This window comes from Pelodiscus sinensis, chromosome 11 (assembly GCF_052426305.1).
Source record: "Pelodiscus sinensis isolate ZL-2025 chromosome 11, ASM5242630v1, whole genome shotgun sequence".
Classification (NCBI taxonomy): domain Eukaryota; kingdom Metazoa; phylum Chordata; order Testudines; family Trionychidae; genus Pelodiscus; species Pelodiscus sinensis.
Genome location: NC_143062.1, coordinates 47,744,911 through 47,766,255, shown reverse-complemented (window position 1 = coordinate 47,766,255; position 21,345 = coordinate 47,744,911). Strand labels below are relative to the sequence as shown.

General features: G+C 42.3%; 1 protein-coding gene across 11 annotated transcripts in view; it reads left to right on the top strand.

Moving 5' to 3' along the window:
- ATXN7 (ataxin 7) overlaps positions 1-21,345 on the top strand; it is a 179,769-nt gene that overhangs the window by 145 nt on the left and 158,279 nt on the right. For 4 of the 11 annotated variants that reach the window (XM_089781273.1, XM_089781271.1, XM_089781272.1 and 1 more), the window contains exon 2: positions 3,181-3,271. The exons of 3 other annotated variants lie outside the window; for them this stretch is intronic. The gene's annotated coding sequence lies outside the window, so the exon portion shown is untranslated. Of the gene's footprint in view, positions 1-3,180; positions 3,272-5,056; positions 8,127-20,097; positions 20,173-21,345 lie in introns of those variants that run through there. 4 more of the 11 variants (XM_075938492.2, XM_089781268.1, XM_075938496.2 and 1 more) reach the window with 2 other exon arrangements.

Sequence of the window (21,345 nt, the reverse complement as noted above, 5' to 3'; positions counted from 1 at the left end):
GGGGCGGCCGGCCCCACCCCGCGCGCCGGCCTCGCCCGGCCCCCCCCTCCTGGGCGCCCCCCCCGGGTGCGGGGTGCGTGGGGGCCCCCTGCCCCCTCACCGTCGTGCGCCACGCGTGGCCCCCGCGCCACCGCCCGCGTGCCCGTGGCTGGCGTCCTGCCCCCCGTCTCCCTCACGGGCAGCGTGGGGTGGGTGCCGGCCTCGTTGACGCTCTCCTGGGGTGCCCCCATGGCATTGGCCTCGCACCGTCTCCCTCTGCCGCCCTCGTTGGCATCGTGCCCCGGGGTGGCCGTGATTTTCCTCCGTTGGGTTGCGTTTGCCATCGTTGAGCCGCCGCGGTTGCCATCGTGCTCCATGTTGCCTTTGGCTTCCATTACCACCCTTTCTCTCATCGCAGTTGCCTTCGCCATCGTTTCGCTTGATGTGATCCTTTCCGTTATTCCCCACGACAACTTCACCGCCACGCGTGTTGGCGTTACCATCGGCTCTCTAGAATTAACATCCCTCCCCACCATCTCCCTTCTCCTGGTTGCTGTGGCCGTTGTTTCCTTCATTGCTTTCGCTGCTGTGTTACGCACTTGTCTCATTGCTACCATGTCCCTTATCACTGTCGCCCTTATATTTGTGCTACCACTGCAATTTCTAACTCCGGTTGGGTATGACTGACCCTTTCCTAGCTCATTGAGGTAAAACATTGACAGTAACCACATTGGACCTGTGCTTATCTCTCAACAAGCGGTACTCTGCAGTGTCACTGTTAATTTTAAAATATAAAATAGTCTGAGCAAAAAAACAAAAAAAAATTCATTCTCCCGTCTATGCTAAGAAGGACCAGACATCTGCATCTGGCAGGATGCCCCAGAGTCCCAACTGGTCCTACTAAACCCAGTGAGGTAGCTGCTCACCAACTGGAGTTGTCCTCAGCACCTTGTTTACCCTTTTACTGACCTACAAAGTATCAGTTTGCAGTGGGAATAAAAGTTATGCCCACGCTAAAGATGTTTACACCAAGGGAGAATCCATCTGTTGTTTTAGCCGGTCTGGTATCTGCCTCATCGCTCTTTGTTGAGGAGATCCATGCGGACCCAAGCTAGGAACCATAGGGGAGAGAACAAGGGGGTGGAGAGATTAGGGTTTTATTTATGCCATATGGTTAGCGTTAGCATGTGGAACCACAAGCTGTGACTCTGTAGTAACGGTGTAGTTAGCTGTAGCTGGTGTTACTGTGGTATACTTTAATAAGCATTCACGTTTCAAGCATTTTAGAGGACTTTACTTGGATGCTCTCATTCATATATATTTTTACCATAGTCTTCTGTTTTTGTTTTGATCGTCACATGTTACATAACTTATGTGCTTCTTTGTACGCTTAAAATATTTGTTTTTCTCACTAGGGTCATTTTTTTGTTTTGAAAATTGATCTAGGATACAGTAAAAAGTGTGAGAGCACTGTAATGTTTTGCAGTTTCCTGGTTTAAAGGTGATCTTGCTCAGGGATTAATTTTGCTCCTGAGAATGGTCTTTAATAGGTACATAGGAAATGCCATACCAAATCAGACCAGTGCTTATTTAGTTCAGTATCTTGTTTTTATAGTGGCTAGTATTAGATATTTTATTGGAAGGTACAAGAATGCCAATAATGGACAATTGGTTTCTCCCTAATCCTAAGTAATTCGTGTTTGGTTTACATCCTGAAGCATAAATTTAGGTTTTGAGATATTATAGTGATGGATGATAGTAGAAGAAATAACCATAGATAAGTAATTTCTATCTCTTAAATTTTCTATATTATAGTATAAACTTAAAAAACAATTGGTCTTGCAACACCTTAGAGGCTAACAAAAAATGTAGACGGTATCATGAGTTTTCGGGGGCACAATCCACTACATCCATCTGAAGAAGTGGGTTGTGCCCCCGAAAACTCATGATACTGTCTACATTTTTTGTTAATCTCTAAGGTGCTGCAGGACCATTCATTGTTTTTTAATTTTTTTCAGGAGCTTCAGGGGGTAGCTGAGTTAGTCTGTTACAGGAAAAAAAACAGCAAGCAAATGGTCTGGTAGCACTTTATAGACTAACAAAACATGTAGATGGTATCATGAGCTTTCCTCTGAAAAAGCGGGCTGTGCCCACGAAAGCTCATGATACCATCTACATGTTTTGTTACTCTATAAAGTGCTACCAGACCATTTGTTTGCTAAATTTTTTCAGTTACAGATTAACTGAGACTATATGATAGTATGTAACTCTCAATAGTTTTATTATTCATATGAGTGTCTAATTCTTTGTTAAATTGGGCTAGCTCTTGGCCTCAATAATACTTCATGCCAGTGAGTTCACCAGTTAATTTTGTATGGTTTAAATAAGTCATTTCCTTTTTTCAGTTTTGCATTTGTTGCCATTTAATTTCATTGGATGCCTCTAGTCTGCTTTTTTAAAGCACCTATCATCCAGATCTTCTAGTATTATAAGAAATGATAGATTAGAGAAGTTTAAGCAGGCACTTTTAACAGTTCATTATTTTACATACCTCTATCTAATCACCTTTTCTTCATTTGCTCTGTAAACTATATTGTCTTGAACATTTTAAATCTTCCTTCATGTCTAATAATTTCTTTTCTCTGGACTCTCTCTTTTTCTGCAATGTCCTTTTAGGCCAGAGTTGAATATTATATTGCAGCCGAAAAACCACAATTAATTTATATAATGACATATTATTTTATATTATTTTTATCACTTTCTTCATCCACTCTAAGACTTTTTGGTTTTTGATTACCACTGTCCATTGATCAGGTGTTTACACTGAACTCCACAGTATTATCTACATACTTTTATTTAATGGTTAAAGTTCATTTAGAATCCAGTAGTCCAGATGAGTAGTTCATGTTGTTTAATGATGTTCGTGTGACTCATGTCTTCATGTGTCACTGATTATAGAACATTTCAGGGTTCTAGAATGGTTCCACTGATCTCTGTCGTTGACTCATGCTTGAATTAACAGCACTTTGATTTAAAGGAAAATGCCTGTACTTCTGTCTTCTTATCAATGGCTTTTGTTTGATAAAATTACAGGATTTTAAATGCAATTTAACACTTCATAGATTTTAAGGCTAGAAGTGAGCATTATGATGATCTAATCTGATCTCCTGAATAACACAGGCCAAATGATTCCTGTCTCAGGTTCCTATCTTCTGGTTGAACTAGAGTATGTCTTTTAGAAAGATATCCAGTCTGATAGACTTCAAGTGATGGAAATCTACTACATTCCTTGGTAAGTTGTACTAAAGATTAATTATCCTCACTATTAAAAAAATTGCACCTTTTCCCAGTCTGAACTTGTTTAGTTTCAGCTTTTATCCATTGGACCATGTCTGATAGATTAAAGAACCTACAGCTAAATGAAATCTCCTCTCCATGTACTTTTAAACTGTGATCAAGTCCCTTCTAAACCTTGTTTGATAAGAGAAAGATTGAGTTTCTGGGTCTCTGAAAGGCAGGATTTCAAAACTCGTATCATTCTTGTAGCTCTTTTCTGAACCATTTTCAATTTTCCAGCATCTTTTTAGGAAATGAAGAAGACACTTGAACCGGAAAGCGTAATGATCTCACCAATATTATATGCAGAGACAATACCATATCTCTACTTCTACTTGATATTTCCCATTTTATACATCTAAAGATTTCATTGCCCTTTTTAGTCACAGCCTTAGCCGGGGAACTCATGTTCACTTGGTTATCCACCAGGATATCTTATTAGAATCTCTGCTTTCCAGATTAGAGTCCTTCATCCTGCAAGTGTGACAACTATTCTTTGTTACTATGTTTATAATTTTTAATTTTGGTTGTATTAAAATGCATGTTATTTGAATGAGCCCTATTTACCGTGCGATCCAGATCACTCTTTGTCCTTATCATTATTACTCCACAATTGTTTATCTTTGCCGTAGAATTTGCAGAGGACGTATTTTCTTCCAGCTTATTGATAAAAATATCAAACATTAATAGGGCAGGAACATATTGTTGTAGAACACAACTAGAATCACACAAATTCAGTTATGATTCCCCATTAATCATTTCAGGTATGATTCTCCTTTACTTTGGAAAATCTAATTAATTGATTGCAAGTTATGTAATTCTGCAGATTTAAAAATCAGATACAATTTTAAAATCCTCCCTAGTCACTGATGTAATATAAAGTCTTTTGATATTATGAGATATGAAAGCCTCACACAGTTTCTTTTGAAATCAAGAACAAAAATATTTTGAACGCTTCTGCTCTTGTGCATTATTATTGACTGTTTTTAGCATTAATTGAAATACATAACACATGATTTTATGTGATCGTGGACTAAGAAAAGTAGGTACCGCAGGTGTAATAAGTGTAAATTCTTCAAGGGAAAAACACTTCAAAAATAAAGATAAAGCTAACAAACTTTAAAAATCCTGCAAAACAGGTAAAGTAGCTCTAACAACACAATTTATGGCCATAAAAGACATATGCACAAAAGAAACCCCCTACAGAATTAGACGCTATCCTAGTATTAGTCTTTCCTGCCCTTTTCAATAGTGTATTAGTATTAGCTGAACACAGATACTAATGGAACCAAAAGCTCTGTTCATTGGAATTTTCACATCATAAGGTGCATCTAGACTACATGGCTCCATCGACGGAGTCACGTAAAGTAGTTTACTCGACATAGTCAATGAAGCGGGGATTTAAGTACTCCCTGCTTTATTAAAACAAAAATGGCCACCGCACCATGCAGGCAATCAGCTGATCCGGCACAGTGCTGCAGTCTAGACGTGGCACGGTCAATAAGGGAAGCATTTGTTGACCGCTCCGGTATGCCTCCAAAATGAGGCATGCTGGAGCGGTCAACAAAGGCTTCCCTTATCGACCGTGCCGCGTCTACACTGCCGCGCTGTGCCGGATCAGCTGATTGCCTTCACGGTGCGGCGGCCATTTTTATTTTAATGAAGCGGGGATTATTTAAATCCCTGCTTCATTGACTGTCGAGTAAACTACTTTACGTGGCTCCGTCAACGGAGTCATGTAGTCTAGACCCTTAAAGACCACAATTTATAGTAGTGATTAGCCATCTGTTACAGAGAATTCTTAATAAACAGAATAAAATCTTTCATACCAAAATAGTCATTAATTTATGTCTGTTTCCCTGGGGTACATACTTAGCAGTCCACCATTTATTAGGAAGAACTGTATAGATGCAGTAGATTTGCTTATAGGGACTTCAGCATTTTTGCAGGCCTCACAATAAGATATTTGTACAGAATAGGGGGGAAAGTGAGGGAAAGGGTACAAAACTTAGCACTACTACACTACTGCTAATAAAAAATAATAATCCAATTAACCATGTAGAAGTCAGGGTTTTAGTTTGTCTGTACTACTATGACTGATAAAAATTGTACTTAATATCATGCTTTTAAAATGTCCATTTTCAGACAATAATGCACATCCTACACAGTTCTGGAAGCTCTGCATGGTATCCTCAAATATTACCTGCACTTTTGCTGGAAATGTGATCTTGCCACTAATCCTCCTGTAATGATGGCTCATTCTGTTCTTCTATGCCCCCCACAACAACTACATGAACGGAAAGATCCTTCTTTGTTACAATAGGATAGACTGTCATCATGGGCAGTTTAACTCCCATCTTGACTGCTGGTTCTTCTTGAACTCCCTGTCCTGTCTCTTTGGAGCTCAGGAACAAACAGCTTGTTTTGATTATACCGCTTTCTTTATCATCTTAATGGTGGGTTGAGGTACTTGATAGAGGGCGACATCACTTACCCAATATTAATTTATAGTTTGTGCTGTCAGAAGCCATACATTGCCAGTATTCAGTGTGTGTGTGTGGGGGGGGGGGGGGGGATATAGACTTATTTTGCCCTTTTTTGTAGGCTATTAAATACTATTCTTTTAATAACTTTTCCTACATTTAGGATCTGATTCCTTATTTATTTAGTGATGGCATTGTTGGTCATTTCTTCTTCCAGATCTTTTCCCAGGAATACTGTCACATCTTTCCAGATATAGTTTGTTGGTCCTCTTAAATATTTTTGCTTCTCAGAGTTTTGAAATTAATTACCATATAAATTGAAGGTGGTCGGTCATTTATACTCATCAAGCCAAAGTTGAACCTTTAAGTCACTGCAAGTTTGGGCACACAGACCTGCGTGAGATGATGAATTGCCCTTTTTATCCTACCTGCTGAAAACATTCAGTTCATATATGTCAAATAAGGCTCTGACCGATTAGGGAAGGGCTACTCAACATGGGGCCTGCGGTGATTTGGGTTTACGCAGGGTTCAGCCCACAGCCTGCGAGTGGGATCTTTTGAATGTGGCCTCCACTGGGAACATGCTTCAGAACGGCAAGGTGTCTCCTAGTCTGTGTGAACATTAAAAGATGCAAGCAGATGGGCTGGCTGGAACAGACAGATACAGGGCGTTGGCGTTTCTAGCCCCCAGGGAGGAGGTGCTGGGAGTACCGGGGCATTGTGGGAAGTGCTCTGTATTCATGCCCATCAGTGTGGAAGAAGCTATTTGCATGTATTTGCATGTTTATGCAACCACACGCAAGTTGTGGCTCTCCGCATGTGCTGCGAATATCTTTGTGGACCCCTGGGGTTTCCAAAATTGAGTAGCCCTGGATTAGGGTATGGATGGGGACTAGATGATACAGGTTAACCTGGATAAAACAGCGGTAATACTTCAAAAGTAGGAGAACTAAGAGGTAGAATTTCTATGGGATACTTGCAGTATCTTATCTCTGACAGTGCTTGCAAAGGAGCTGAGACATTTGAGACTATGGTCACCATTGTCCTCTCTAAATCAGATTACTGCTTTGAAGACTACATGGGGCTAGGCATTAAAACTGTCTGGAAATGACTGGCATTATAGAATGAAAATGCCTGTCCATTATTGAGATTTTTCCTTAATAGTATATTGAATATGTGTTCCGTGATATGAACTGTCTGTCAGTAGATTTACGGGTGAATTTTAAGATGTTTGGTGTGGCCTGTAAAATCCTAACTGATTTATGCATCCATGATCTTTGAGATAATCTTTCTTTTGTGATTCTGTGGCAGTTGTGATCAGTCTTCATGCTCTAGTTAGTAAGGTTATTGATTTATAGATATGTGTTTTCAGCATGGGATCCACAGTTCTGCAGTTTAAGCCTGATCTACACTAGGAGTTTACACTGAATTTAGCCACATATGGTGGTGGTTGTTTTGTTTTTTTTAATTGTGTCCATACTATGAAGCCAGTCTCTCCGACCTTAAGGGTCACGGAAGTTGATGTTGGTTAATCCTGATTTCACGACAAGGAATAATGCTCTCCTCAACCTTGTTTGGTCGAGTTTACAATAGTGTGGAGAAAGTCAAGATTATTGGCCTCCAGGAGGCATCCCATAGTGCCCTGCTCTGACCTCTCTTCCAGAACTTGTGCCTCTATTGCTCTCCAGGAGAACAGAAAAAACCCCGGGAAAGTTTGAATTTCATTTCCCGTGTGGCCAGCATTGCGAGCACATCTCAGAGTAAGCAGCACGCCACACGATAGCACACGTGGCCGTGACTTCATTTCTAATACTTCAGTGATTTCAAATATTTCAAGTCCCGTGGGCTCCATCTCCAACGGGCACAGAAGAGCTTAATGTGGAGTGTCCAGGAAATCTTGGACCTCATCAAGGTGTGGGGAGAGGAATCCATTCTCTCCAAACTCCAAACCAGCAAACTAAACATGGACACGGGCAATGCAGTGTCAAAATCAAGGAGCAAATCAAGGAGCTGAAGCAGAACTACCAAAAGGCAAAGGAGGCAAACGGATGGTCTGGTGCAGCACTGCACACATTCTGGTTCTATGAGCAGATGGATGCAGTTCAGGAGGGGGAACCCGACCAGCTACCCAAGTCTGACCATGGAGTCCAGCCCAGATGCTCCTGGCGTCACTGTGGATGACAGCGTGGTGGCAGAGGGGGAAGATGTGGAGGAGGAGAATGGCCAGTTGTGATCAGTGAGAGCCAGAACTTTTCATCATGCTGGAGCCAGTTCCTTCCTCCCAGGATGTCTCCCGGTCCATCTGCGACCCCAGGGAAGGCACTGCTGGTGAGTTCACTATTTTTCTTACTACAAGTGGGATAAGGCTATAGGATGTGATGTGCTGTGTGCGCTGTGCCCACACAGCACAGGGAGCCTGGAATAGCTTGTTACTGTGTTAGCAGATAGAGCAGGAATCTTCCTTGTACATCTTAATGAAGCTCTCAGCTAGGAACTCTTTGATCCTTCTCAGAAGGTTTTTGGGGAGGCCAGCCTTATTTCGTCCTCCACGGTAGGGCACCTTCCCACGCCAAGCCGCCAGTACATGGTCAGGCATCATTGAACCACAAAGCTTTGCAGCAGCATAAGGCCCAGGTAGTCAGCATCTGCTCCCGATTGCTCTGTGTGATTCAGAGAAGAGTGATATCTCTCATAGCAACCTGGATAAAGGAGGAGGGAAAATTATTAGCACTCTCACTGGGAAGCTGCATGTGCCGGACATGCTTCCTCCCTCCCTGCGGGCTGGGAAAGCAGACTCCTGCAGGCTGGAAAAGTGGCACTGTCTTGGAAAGCAGAGTGTGCCAGACACAGAGGGGAGCCGCTTTGCCTTCTTCCTCCCCACCTGCAGGCGCCTGCATGCTAGGAAAGTAGCACTGTCCTGGGAGGCAGCGTGTGCCAGACACCTTCCTACCCCTCCAGCATGGCCAGGTGCCATCCTCTCCTGCCTTGGCAGGACCCTTACTATGCCTGCCTGCCTCCAAGACATGTGAGTACAGATGCTCCCTTGAGAACTCTGTACCTGCTGTATAGTGGCTGCTTTCAAGCAAAAATTTGGCCTTGCACAGAACACATCTCCATTGTCTTTACAGAGATCTTTGCTGTATGCTAACAGATATGGAGTAGGCATAACACAATGTATCTCCTGCAATGTGTATGCCCCCAGGTCCAGTATCTCTGCCTGGTGCAGATCCGCAGGTGAAAACATACAAAGGGAGGATATGTTCAAGCAGCAAGTGGACTGCGCGAACATGCTCTTGGAGGAGATGCGGGCAGAGTGCTAGGACAGGAACACCCCCCCCAACCCCCCCTGCCAGATAACTTTCTCAATTGCTCTCTCAAAGATTGTGGAGCATACAACAGGCTGACTCCACAAAGGGAATGTTGTGTTTGCTGAGATCCAACCTAGTCTGGAGACTCCTAAACCTACCCTTTAAACATCCAGAAGCACATTCAACTGCCATTCTGCACTTGCTCACCCTGTAGTTGAATTGCTCTTTACTGGGCTCCAGGCTGCCCGGTACAGCTTCGCCAAGTTCCAAGAAAGAAGTCTTATATATTTGAAAGGTTTGCATCCACTGCTGATCATCCCATGTCTCCATTGCAGTGCAGTGACACCAGTTTGCTTGTCTCGTGGCAGTAGAACAGGCGTCCCACTGTGTCCACAGGCTTGACTGGTGGCTGCGCTTGCATCAGCGCAAGGGCTTGCAGGAGCAGCGACTCCATGCTAAATTGGCATTTGTTCTCACCCTCTTCCTGGTGGAGCGACATGCGTACGCTCTCAAAGTACTGTGCCATTAGGCGCACCAAGGCAGACGTTGGCATTGCAATGGCTTGCTGCAAAACGGGATCCGTGCTAGCACTGCTGTGGCATCTGCGTGGGCAACCTGGGCAAAAAGGCACCAAAAGACTGCTTCCTGTTAATCTCAAGCAAGGAGAACAGGACTAGATGAGTGCATTATGGAACGCTGCTGACAACAGGAACCCATAATCACCCATTGCACAGTTTGGTCCCAGCATGCAGCAGCAGCATAATCCAGAACGCAAAGCAGCACAGACACTGTGGGATATCTACCCAGGGTGCATCGCGCTCTGAGTTGACAGAAGGCTCACTAATGGGGACGCGCTACTTAGGACTATACTGGATTCTCCCCCGCAGTGAGGATACAGACTTTTGACTCTGCAACATTGGGTACCAGAATTCGACCATAAAAGTTTCTACCTTGTCTTGTAGCGTAGACATAGCCTTATTCATCCTGCTTGTCAGTTTACGAGTTCGGTGGCCTTCAAGACACAAGGAAAGGGCTATCTGCTTTTCTCAAATGTTTCCAGTAGAGAGAGAACTTAAGTGGGATTTAATATTTATTGCCTGACTGTCACTGAGCAGTTTGTAAATGTTTTTGTCCAACGATAATTTTAAATCTAGTATGTGTACTAGGAGTTGTGATTGTCACATTTAAAGTATCGTAATTAAGTGAGGGTTGGTACAGTTGAGGAAATTTTGTGAAAAGCTATGCAGGTAAAACAGTAGTTTCCCCTTCAGAAAGCAGCTACTACTCAAGTATCAGAGGCGTAGCCGTATCAGTCTGAATCTGCAAAAGCGGTGAGGAGTCCGGTGGCATCTTATAGACTAACTGAAGTGTAGAAGCATAGGCTTTCGTGGGCAAAGACCCACTTCGTCAGATGCATGTAGTGGAAATTTCCAGAGGCAGGTATAAATATGCAGGCCAGAATCAGGCTGGAGATGACGAGGTGGATCCAGTCAAGGAGGATGAGGCCCACTTCTAGTGGCTGATCTGGAGGTGTGAATTCCAAGAGAGGAGAAGCTGCTTTTGTAGTTAACGAGCCATTCACAGTCTTTGTTTAATCCTGAGTTGATTTTGTCAAACTTGAAGATGAACTGTAGCTCAGCAGTTTCTCTTTGAAGTCTGGTCCTGAAGTTTTTTTGCTGCAGGATGGCTACCTTTAGATCTGCAATTGTGTGTCCAGGAAGACTGAAGTGTTCCCCTACAGGTTTTTGTATGTTGCCATTCCTAATATCTGATGGCAACATACAAAAACCTGTAGGGGAACACTTCAGTCTTCCTGGACACACAATTGCAGATCTAAAGGTAGCCATCCTGCAGCAATAAAACTTCAGGACCAGACTTCAAAGAGAAACTGCTGAGCTACAGTTCATCTTCAAGTTTGACACAATCAACTCTGGATTAAACAAAGACTGTGAATGGCTCGTTAACTACAAAAGCAGCTTCTCCTCTCTTGGAATTCACACCTCCAGATCAGCTACTAGAAGTGGGCCTCATCCTCCTTGATTGGATCCACCTCCTCATCTCCAGCCTGATTCTGGCCTGCATATTTATACCTGCCTCTGGAAATTTCCACTACATGCATCTGACGAAGTGGGTCTTTGCCCATGAAAGCTTATGCTCCTACGCTTCAGTTAGTCTATAAGGTGCCACAGGACTCCTCGCTGCAGCTACTACTCGTGCCTCTGAAATCTGAACGGCACGTTACTTATCATGCATCAGCTTCTTCGGCTGAGTTTAAGAAAGCTGAATCAGAGCGGTGTGTAACTTCTGAGTCAGCTTTTAAATGTTTCATAAAAGCTTTAAAAAAAAATCTCCCAGCAGTAGTACAAGGAAACTCTCAATGTTAGAAAAAAATTTGCAGCACAGCAATGGGAAATCCAGACAGTGTGGGAGCAGTATGGAATAAAGGCCATTGTCTGTAGAATGTTAAGGAAGAAAATGTCGAACCCATGTTAATAAACATGATTTTTAGTTTAAAATGGCTTTATCTTTTATTTTTATTGGCTTAACATATTTTGAAATAAAAGTAAAGCACCTTGAGGTCTGCTGTTGAAAAATGCTATATAAGACTTAGGTCAAATTATTATTATTACAATTATTTTATTAATAATCATAATAATGTTTTTGGTAAGACGTATGAAGCACCTAAAATTCTCCTAAAATGTGATAAGGCGTGCTGTGCTGCAGTATCTGGACTTCTCAGATTGTAAGGTAGCGGGTAATGGTTCTGGGTTGTCATGTTTGTGGCTTCCATTTGCATGAGGGGGGGAATAGCGGTTTTAATACCTGTTGGGGTTTCAGTGGAATTCTACCAGCTGGATTTTTTTTTTTTTTAGCAGAGGGGCTGATCTCTCTCTACTTCTCTTTTTGGGTTATGCTTGCCTCTTACTAATTCTGCTGCTGACCTATTGTAGGTTGTGGCTTTTTTTTCCCCCAGCACATCTCACTTCTCAGCACTCAAACTTATGCCTAAATAAATGAGTTGTGGCAAAATCCTACCATGAGACCCCCTTGATTCATGTTTTGTTGCTTTTACTCTCTTGCTGCTCCTATAACAAAAATGCTCAAATACTGTGGTGACAGGCAGCAGCATAAAATCCTAAAATAAAATAGAAACTCCTCAAGCCCTAACTTTTCTCTGAGGAGAGGGCCAAAGATAGAATCTACTTAAATGCTTGCTAAAATATCACTCTTATATCGGTGTTAATAGCAAATGGGTTAACTCCGTATTTAAAAAGCATTGTATATTGACAGAAGGTAATTTGGCTTTTCTCAGAGGACATATAAGGCCAGTTAAATTATGCTAGTGAAGGGTGGTGTAAATTACATTCCTTATTTATTCTGCTGAAGCTAAGTTCCTTGCATCTAAAGGGAAATAAGTTCCAGGTAGCGAGTAATGGTTCTGGGTTGTCATGTGTGTGGTTTCCATTTGGGTGAGGGGGAAATAGCGGTTTTAATACCTGTTGGGGCTTCAGTGGAATTGTACCAGCTGGAATTTTTTAGCAGAGGTGCTGATCTGCATACTTCCCTTTTTGGGTTATGCTTGCCTATTACTAACTAATTCTACTGCTGACCTATTGTAGGTTGTGGCTTTCTCCCCTCCCCCCAATCACATCTTACTCAGTCCAGTTTATGAACTTTGGAGTGAATGGGGACCCGCAAGATGTTCTGTCTCCACATTTTCTCTGTTAAGTCCCAGCCCTGCCAGTACATGTGCACATACTGAAATTGAAACATGGGTATAGTGACTGGAATGACTTACGTGTGTAGGTCTGCTGTTGAAAAATGCTATACAAGACCTAGGTCAAATTTATTATTACAATTATTTTATTAATAATCATAATAATGTTTTGGGTAAGACGTATGAAGCCATAAGTGGACTTGAACACTTAAAATCCAGATTTAGGCTCCAGTGCAATAATGAAAAATCTTGTGCAGCTGATATCTAACTCCATAGGCACCAAAACTCTATCAGCACCTACATTTCTGCTCCTAGCCATGCATATCTCTGCATCAGGTAGGCACCCAGACTTCTGTCTCCCACCAAAGCCAAAGAGTGCTCCTTACATTAGGTGCAGACAAGTGTTGCTAGGCCTATCCCGCCAGTGGCCTCCCAGTCTGGTATGCTCTGAGCACACTTAACTCAGCAGAAAATGGGCTGGGGAGAGGAGGAGGCTATTGCTTTATAAGCTTTAGCTTAGCTTAATGATTATGGTATTTATTCACTTGCAATATGGGAGAGTCCAGTTCAATTCTCCTCTCCTCTACCAGATGAGGAGAACTGATTTGAACAGGGGTTTCCCACCTCTCAGGTGAGTGCTCTGACCGTTGGTCTGTAGAATCATACCCATCTGTCTAGTTCTGTGCCTCTTTAATTATTTAATACAAAGTAGAATCCTAGAACACTAGAACTGGAAGGGACCTTGAGAGGTCATTGAGTCCAGTCCCCATCCTCACGGCAGGACCAAACAGAATGTTGACCTGTAAGAGCTGAAAGTAAAACAAAACTATATTAAGAAATAACACTAAGTATGCATCTGACTTTTTTTGTGTGGTTTATTGTAAATATTTTCACTTCCTTTTTCACTCTTACAGTGCTTTGGCACTTGCATTTATTTAATGATTTTTTTATCTCTATTTCCTGACTGTAGATTATGCTAATGTGTAGAGTTGAGCTAATGCAGAACAATAGAAATAATACAAAATAAATCTGTTGTCTTGGTTCATAAGAATTATCTAAGGTGATATCACTTTGAAATCTAATATATATTTTCTTAATTAGTTAAAAGTAGTTACAGGAAACACATTTGACCGTAAGTCACTGCATCAAATTTGTTTACTTATAAAATTTTGGTCTCACAGTTAACTTTTTCTGTTTTTAAAAGTCTTCCCTGTTGCTGTATGAAAGACCCACAAAAACTGTGAAAGTAACTGTGCACAAAATGCTGTCAAACAAATAAAAAAAACAGAAAAAAATACTTTAAAATGTTGAAGTTATAGAAATCTTGGGCTACGTCTAGACTGCGAGCTTCTTTCAAAAGAAGCTTTTCTGGAAGATTTCTTCCGGAAAAACTTTCAAAGAGAACATCTACACAGCAAAAGTGCATCGAAAAAGTGATCTGATTTTTTGAAAGGTAGTGTCCGCATTGATTAGACACTATCTTGCATTTAAGTTGTGATTACTATGGACGGAGTGGCCACCAGGGCATCTGTGCTTTTTTCTGGAGGCTGTCCACACATACCTTTTCCCAAAAGAGCTCTTTCAGAAAAAGACTTCTTCCTCATAGAAAGAGGTTTACCGCTGTCAGAAAAACTCCTCTCTTCTTTCGACTTTTTGTCAAAAGAACGCGATTGCAGGGCGGATGTAAGTGAAGTTTTTTCCACAAAACCTCTGCAGTGTAAACATAGCCTTGTTTCCTTATCCTGAAAACACAAATATATCCATTTAACCTTACTATGGTGGGAAATTTCATTGGGATGTAGGTAAGTTAAATACATAAGGCTTGATTTACACTGCAGCAGAAGGTCGACTTAAGATATGCAACTCCAGCTACATTAATTATGTAGCTGGAGTTGAAATATCTTAAATTGTGTTTCCATGCCATCCACACAGCAGGAGGTGGACAGAAGCAAATGCTCCCATTGGCTTCCTTTACTCCTTGTGAGGAACAAGTGTGCCAGAGCTGACAGGGGCACCCTCTGAGTTTGATTTAGCGGGTCTATACCTTAAATTCCTGAATTTAAGAGGAATAAGGGATCTTCCGGAAAAGGCTTTATTTTCCGCAAGATCTCGTCTAGACTGGCGCTTTTCTCCGGCAAAGCCCCGAGCCAGAAAAAAGCGGCAGCCATGTTCATGCAAATACCGTGGGGTATATTTAAATCCCCCGCAGCATTTGCAATTCCGACTTGTCTCATTAGCATCCCTTTTCCGGAAAAGGGTGCCAATGTAGACAGAGCCATCTAGTTTAATCTTGCAGCCAGATAGATCTTTTGCCCCCACTACTTCCCTTGGAAGGCCATTCCAGAACCTCACTCCTCTAATGGTTAGAAACCTTCATCTAATCTCAAGTCTAAATTTCCTACTAGCCAGCTTATATCCGTTTGGTCTTGTGTCCACATTGGTATTAAGCTTAAATAATTCCTCTCCCTCCCTGGTATTTATCCCTCCAATATATTTTAAGAGAGCAATCATGTCCCCCCTCAGCCTTCTTTTGGTTAAGGTAAACAAGCCAAGCTCCTTGAGTCTCCTTTCATAAGACAGGTTTTCCATTCCTCGGATCATCCTAGTGGCCCTTCTTTGTACCTGTTCCAGTTTGAATTCATCCTTCTTAAACATGGGAGACCAGAACTGCACACAGTATTCCAAATGGGGTCTCACCAATGCCTTGTATAACGGCCCTAACACCTCCTTATCCATACTGGAAATACCTTGCCTAATACATCCCAAGACCGTATTAGCCTTTTTCATGGCCATATCACAATGGCGGCTCATAGTCATCCTGTGATCAACCAGGACTCCGAGGTCCTTCTCCTCCTCCGTTACTTCCAACTGATGTGTCCCCAGCTTATAACTAAAATTCTTGTTATTAATCCCTAAATGTATAACCTTACACTTCTGACTACAGTAAAACTCTGATGGTCCGGCACTCCTGATGGTCCGGCACCATAAGGAACCCAGAAGTGCTCCGGGCAGCCGGACCATTGGAGCTGCTCTGACCCCAGCTTCCCCGATTCAGCTGCTGCTAAAACTGACCAGCGGCTGAATCAGGGAAGCTGGGGGCAGAGCAGCTGGAGTGCTGCCTGGTAGGTCCTGTAGCGCTGCCCCTCAGGGCTGAGGGACCAACCCGGCAACACCTCAGGTGTCCCCGATTCAGCCACTGCTGAAACTGACCAGCGGCTGACTCCAGGAAGCCCGGGGCAGAGCAGCTGGGGTGCTGCCAGGTTGGTCCCCGCAGCACCGCACCTCAGCGCTGTGGGACCAACCCTGCAGCCCCCCAGCTGCTCTGCTGCAGCCGTCCCCAACAGCAGCTGGGGTGCTGCCGGGTTGGTCTCGCCGCGCCAAGGGTCGGCGCTACCGGATGAACCTGGCAGCACTCCAGCTGCTCTGCTGCAGGCGTCCCCGATTCAGCCGCTGCTGAAACTGACCAGCAGCAGCTGAATCAGGGACGCCTGGGGCAGAGCCGGACTATCGGAAGGGGGGGGGCTATGAGAGGTCTGGGGCCAGACCCCTCATAGCTCTCCCTTCCGATAGTCCGGCATATCTGATAATCCGACACCCCCTGGGTCCTAAAGGTGCCGGATTATCGGAAGTTTACTGTATTAAATTTCATCCTACTGCTATCACTCCAATTTACAAGGTCATCCAGATCTTCCTGAATGATATCCCAATCCTTTTCTGAATTGGCAATACCTCCTAAATTTGTGTCATCCGCAAATTTGATCAGGACACTTCCACTTTTGGTGCCAAGGTCAGCAATAAAAAGATTAAATAAAATTGGCCCCAAAACGTATAGTGAGGATGGCCTGTACACTTCTCTGTTTGTCTTAAAAATAACTTTGAAGCTTTCAGATTAAATTTTTTTTTGTTACCTTTTCCACTTCATAATCAATTTATTTCCTTTCTAGTGCCTAGAGATTATTCTCTTTGTCAGCCAGCACGATAAGTGAGGTCAGCAGGAATATTCATTGATTTGCTATAGGGAATCTCCTTTTTATATTTGTGCTCACACTACAATGCCAATTTTATTATCTTGGCTGGAAGACTGTTAACTAATTAAACAGGATTTTTCATCGCTAATATATATTTAACCTAAATACATAAAATAAAAATGGCCATACTGAGTCAAGACCAAAGGTCCATCTAGCCCAGTATCCTGCCTTCTGACAATGACTAATGCCAGGTGCCCCAGAGGTAATGAACAGAACAGGTAATCCCCCGGCTAACAATTCCAAGCTTCTGAAAAAACACCTTTCCAAGACATTCTGGTTCATAGCCATTGATGGACCTATCCTCCATGAACTTACCTAGTTCTTTTTAAAAACTGTGATATAGTCTTGCACTTTACAACATCCTCTGGCAAGGAGTTCCACAGGTTGACTGCATTTTGTATGAAGAAGTACTTTCTTTTATCTGTTTTAAACTCTGCTAGCTATTAATGTCATTTGGTGACCTCTATTTCCTGTGTTATGGGGCAGAATAATTAACTCTGTATTCACTTTTTCCATACCAGTCATTTTATAGACCTTTATCATATCCCTCAAGTTGTCTCTTTTCCAAGCTAAAAAGTCCAGGTGTTATTAATCTCTCCTTAAATGGTGGCTGTTTCATACCCCTAATAACTTTTGTTGCTATTTTCTGAATTTTTTCCAATGACAAGATGCAATATTCAAGATGTGGATGTACCGGGGATTTACCTGTATTCTTTTCAGAATTATTCTGATCTTTTTCTTTTTACGTGTTTCTGGTTTTTATAGTTAATAATGGACTTCCCTGTCTTCTCTTGAAAAATATATTAACCTATATTTCCATTTTTAATTATTTATACATTTGCCTTTCCATTTGTTTTTTGCTTCCGTTCCTTAAGATGGTTTATCTCCTATCTAGCACAGTTCTGGGAGATCGGGTATATGCAGAGGGTCCTAAGTCATATTTATACTGCCTTGACACCAAGCTGTTCCTAGCTTGCAACAGTGCTGTATTAGTTTGCTCCATCTGTCATTTATGGTCAATAAGATTTAGCTGATTGTAGCAGTTCATAGAATCATAGACGATAGGGTTGGAAGAGACATCAGGAGGTCATCTTGTTCACCCCCTGCTCGAAGCAAGACCAACCCCAACTAAATCATCCCAGCCAGGGCTTTGTCAAGACTTAATCTCTAGGAATGAAGATTCCACCCCTTCCCTAAGTAACCCATTCCAGTACTTCACCACCCTCCTACTATCACCCCCACCGTCACCACCATCCTAATATGTTTCTTATATTCAACCAAGATCTCCTGCAGTATGATACCATTGCTTCTTGTTCTGTCAACTCCCACCACTGAGAACAGCCTGGCTCCATCCTCTTTGGAACCCCTCTTCAGGTAGCTGAAAGCTGCTATTAAATCTCTCCTCATTCTTCTTTTCTGAACACTAAATATAAGCTCAATTCCTTCAGCTGCTGCTCATAAGTCATGTGCCCCAGCCCCCTAATCATTTCCCTATGCTGGACTTACTCCAGTTTGTCTGCATCCTTTCTGTTGTGGGTCCTCAAAACTGGACATAATACTCCAAATGTGGCCTCACCAGTGCCAAATAGAGGAGCATAATCACTTCCCTCGATCTTCTGACTATGCTACTAATGATGCATCCCAATACGCTGTTAGCCTTCTTGGCAACAAGGGCACACTGTTCACTCATAGCCAACTTCTCATCCACAGTAATCCCCACGTCCTTTTCTGCACAACTGCTGCTTAGCCAGTCGGTCCCTAGCCTGTAGCAGAGCATGAGATTTTTCCATCCTAAATGCAAGATTCTGACCTTGTCCTTGTTGAACCTTATCAGATTTCTTTTGGCCCAATCCCCCAATTTGTCTAGGTCTCTCTGGACCCTATCCATGCTCTCCAACATATTGAACCCTCTTCCCAACTGAGTGTCGTTTGCAGATTTGCTGAGGATGCAAATCGACCCGTCATTCTGATCACTGATGAAGATGTTGAACAAAACCAGACCCAAGACCAACCCTGGGCACTCTGCTTGATATTGGTTGCCAACTAGGCATTGAGCCATTGATCCCTACTCATTGAGCCCAATGATCTAGCCAGCTTTCTATCGACCTATAGTCCATTCATCCAGGCCATACTTTTTTAACTTGCTAACAAGAATACTATGGGAGACCATATAAAAAAGTTGCTAAAATCAAGATCTATCATGTTCACTGCTTTCCTCATATCCAGAGAACCAGTTAGCTCATCGTAGAAGACAATCAGGTTGCTCGGGCATAACTTGCCTTTGGTGAATCCATGTTGACTGTTCCTGCTCATCTTCCTCTCCCCCAAGTGTCCTTGTGGACCTACTCTGTGGTTTTTTCCAGGCACCAAGGTGAGGCTGATAGTCTGTAGTTCCCTGGATCTTCCTCCGTCTCCCTTTTTAAAGATGTGCACTGTATTTACCTTTTCTTAATCATCCGGGACCTGCCCCGATCGCCAAGTTCCATGGCCGTGCTCTCTTCTTTTTTACCGTGACCCTGTGCTGGATGGGGGACCGAAGGGCATGGCATAAGAGCCACTATGTTGGCTCTGTCATCTAGTTTTATTCTGCTGTTATTTTATAAGAAATATTTCTGATATGCATGCTATTTTATTTATGGAGTCTCAAACATCCAATTCAAGGATGCGCTGAAAAAATTAAAAGAACAACAACTTGCATGTATGTATCTGTGTATCAGAGGCAGAGATAATCATGGTCTAGATTAAGAAAAATGTGCTTTGTCTATTTCAACCAGGGCATTTAACACTCTTAACACCTACTTGCCTTAGGAGTGATTAGAACATATGGGCTAATACATCTTGTATTCCAATTCCTGTGCCTCGTTTATGTACTACCTCCTTTATCTTGTCTTTCGGCTCCACTTTTTTTTTTTTTTTTTTTTAGTTAACGATGGGAATGTGTCCATGGAGTTGTCTATCATTTCAGGGTAAATTATGGAGAGGAGGGCAATGACTGAGCAACTGGTTCCCTTTTTGCTTCCTTGATTCCAGTTGAGTAGAATTATAACTGCTCACGCTATAGAAATGTTTACCTGAGCAAGGGAAAGAGGCGGAATGCAACACTTGAATTCCAGCTGTCCAGGTGGGGGGGACCACATCAAGCAACATCAAGAAGGGTTGTGTTTCCCTAAGCATCTTATTTTTGACACATAATCCTCTAAGTTCTGTATCCTGTTAAGAGTACCTGCCCTCTTTTATATACACAGTCCAATTGTAAAGCTGTCACTTCTGCTTGAGAAACAAGGGGCTTCATGCTGTTCCTTGTGGAGAAGAACTGTTATGTGAGTATATTTCTCTGACCAATTATTATTGTGGTTGCACATGTGCAGGTGATAGAAATAGTTGATTTCAAAAGACTGCCAGTTAGATCATCTGGTATATAAATAGCTAACCGTGTGAACAATGTGTTTCTTAATCCTATTTAATTCCATTTTACCTGTGACTGTATCAGTCTTTTGGCATGTGTTCATTTCTGGGTGCGAGTAGCAGTCGGTAGGAGGTGTACTAAATAACACTGTTATATTGGATGCAACTGATAAAGCTATAAAGAATTTTACAGTGTTGTTTTTATAGTGCGTCTTGAACAGCGTGTTTGGTCATAGACAGAAGAAGAATAAAGAAACTAGTGAACTGTTTTTCTTGCAGGAGACCAATAGCCGTGAATCTGATGTTAGGGAATAATGGCGGTAACTACATAATGTCTGAGTGGTACTTACACAGATTGGAAGTATTGTTTGAGTATATCATTTACCAAGAATATCTGACACCCAATGAAATGAAGTAACATTGCAAATTATTATTATTTTGAGGAGAGAGATTAACCAGAACTCCCTTCCTCTAATACTTTTCCTGACTAGCCCATAGTTATTTGTTTAATAACAGACTTTTAAATGCCATATTAAATTGCTTCACTAGATTGAGAATAGGGATGTAGGTGGTTAACCAGTTACTGAGAAGCAGATGCTTATCAGTTAGCATTAATGGTTACACTATGGATGGGGCTGCTGGCAGCCCCAGCAGCACTGGCATCTCTGTGTAACCGATAGAACGGTTATAGTTTTCACTGTTAATATTTTTATTCCTTTTTTTATATTCCTAATTGAGAACAGCATTTGGGAGTTAGCTATTAAATGTTTATCATGTTTCATTTTTGTTCTGTCTCTGTAAAATACTTACGCACGTTTCTATTGTGAAATGTGTCAGTAGCCCTATTAACTTCGGGGGAGAGGCAGCTCATTTATTTAAAAACTTTGCTAAATTGGGGCATGTTTCAATATAGTTAGTGAAAACTGAATTTTTTAAAAACAGATTTGTGGTTCTCACAAGTGTCAGAGTTCTAGGACTGCAAGGGACATGGGAAGGTCATCTAGTCTAGTCCCTAGCATCAGTGTTAAAATTCATCAGGGTCATTAGTATTAAAGTTCTGCCAGCATTTCTGCAGTGACACCAGTGTC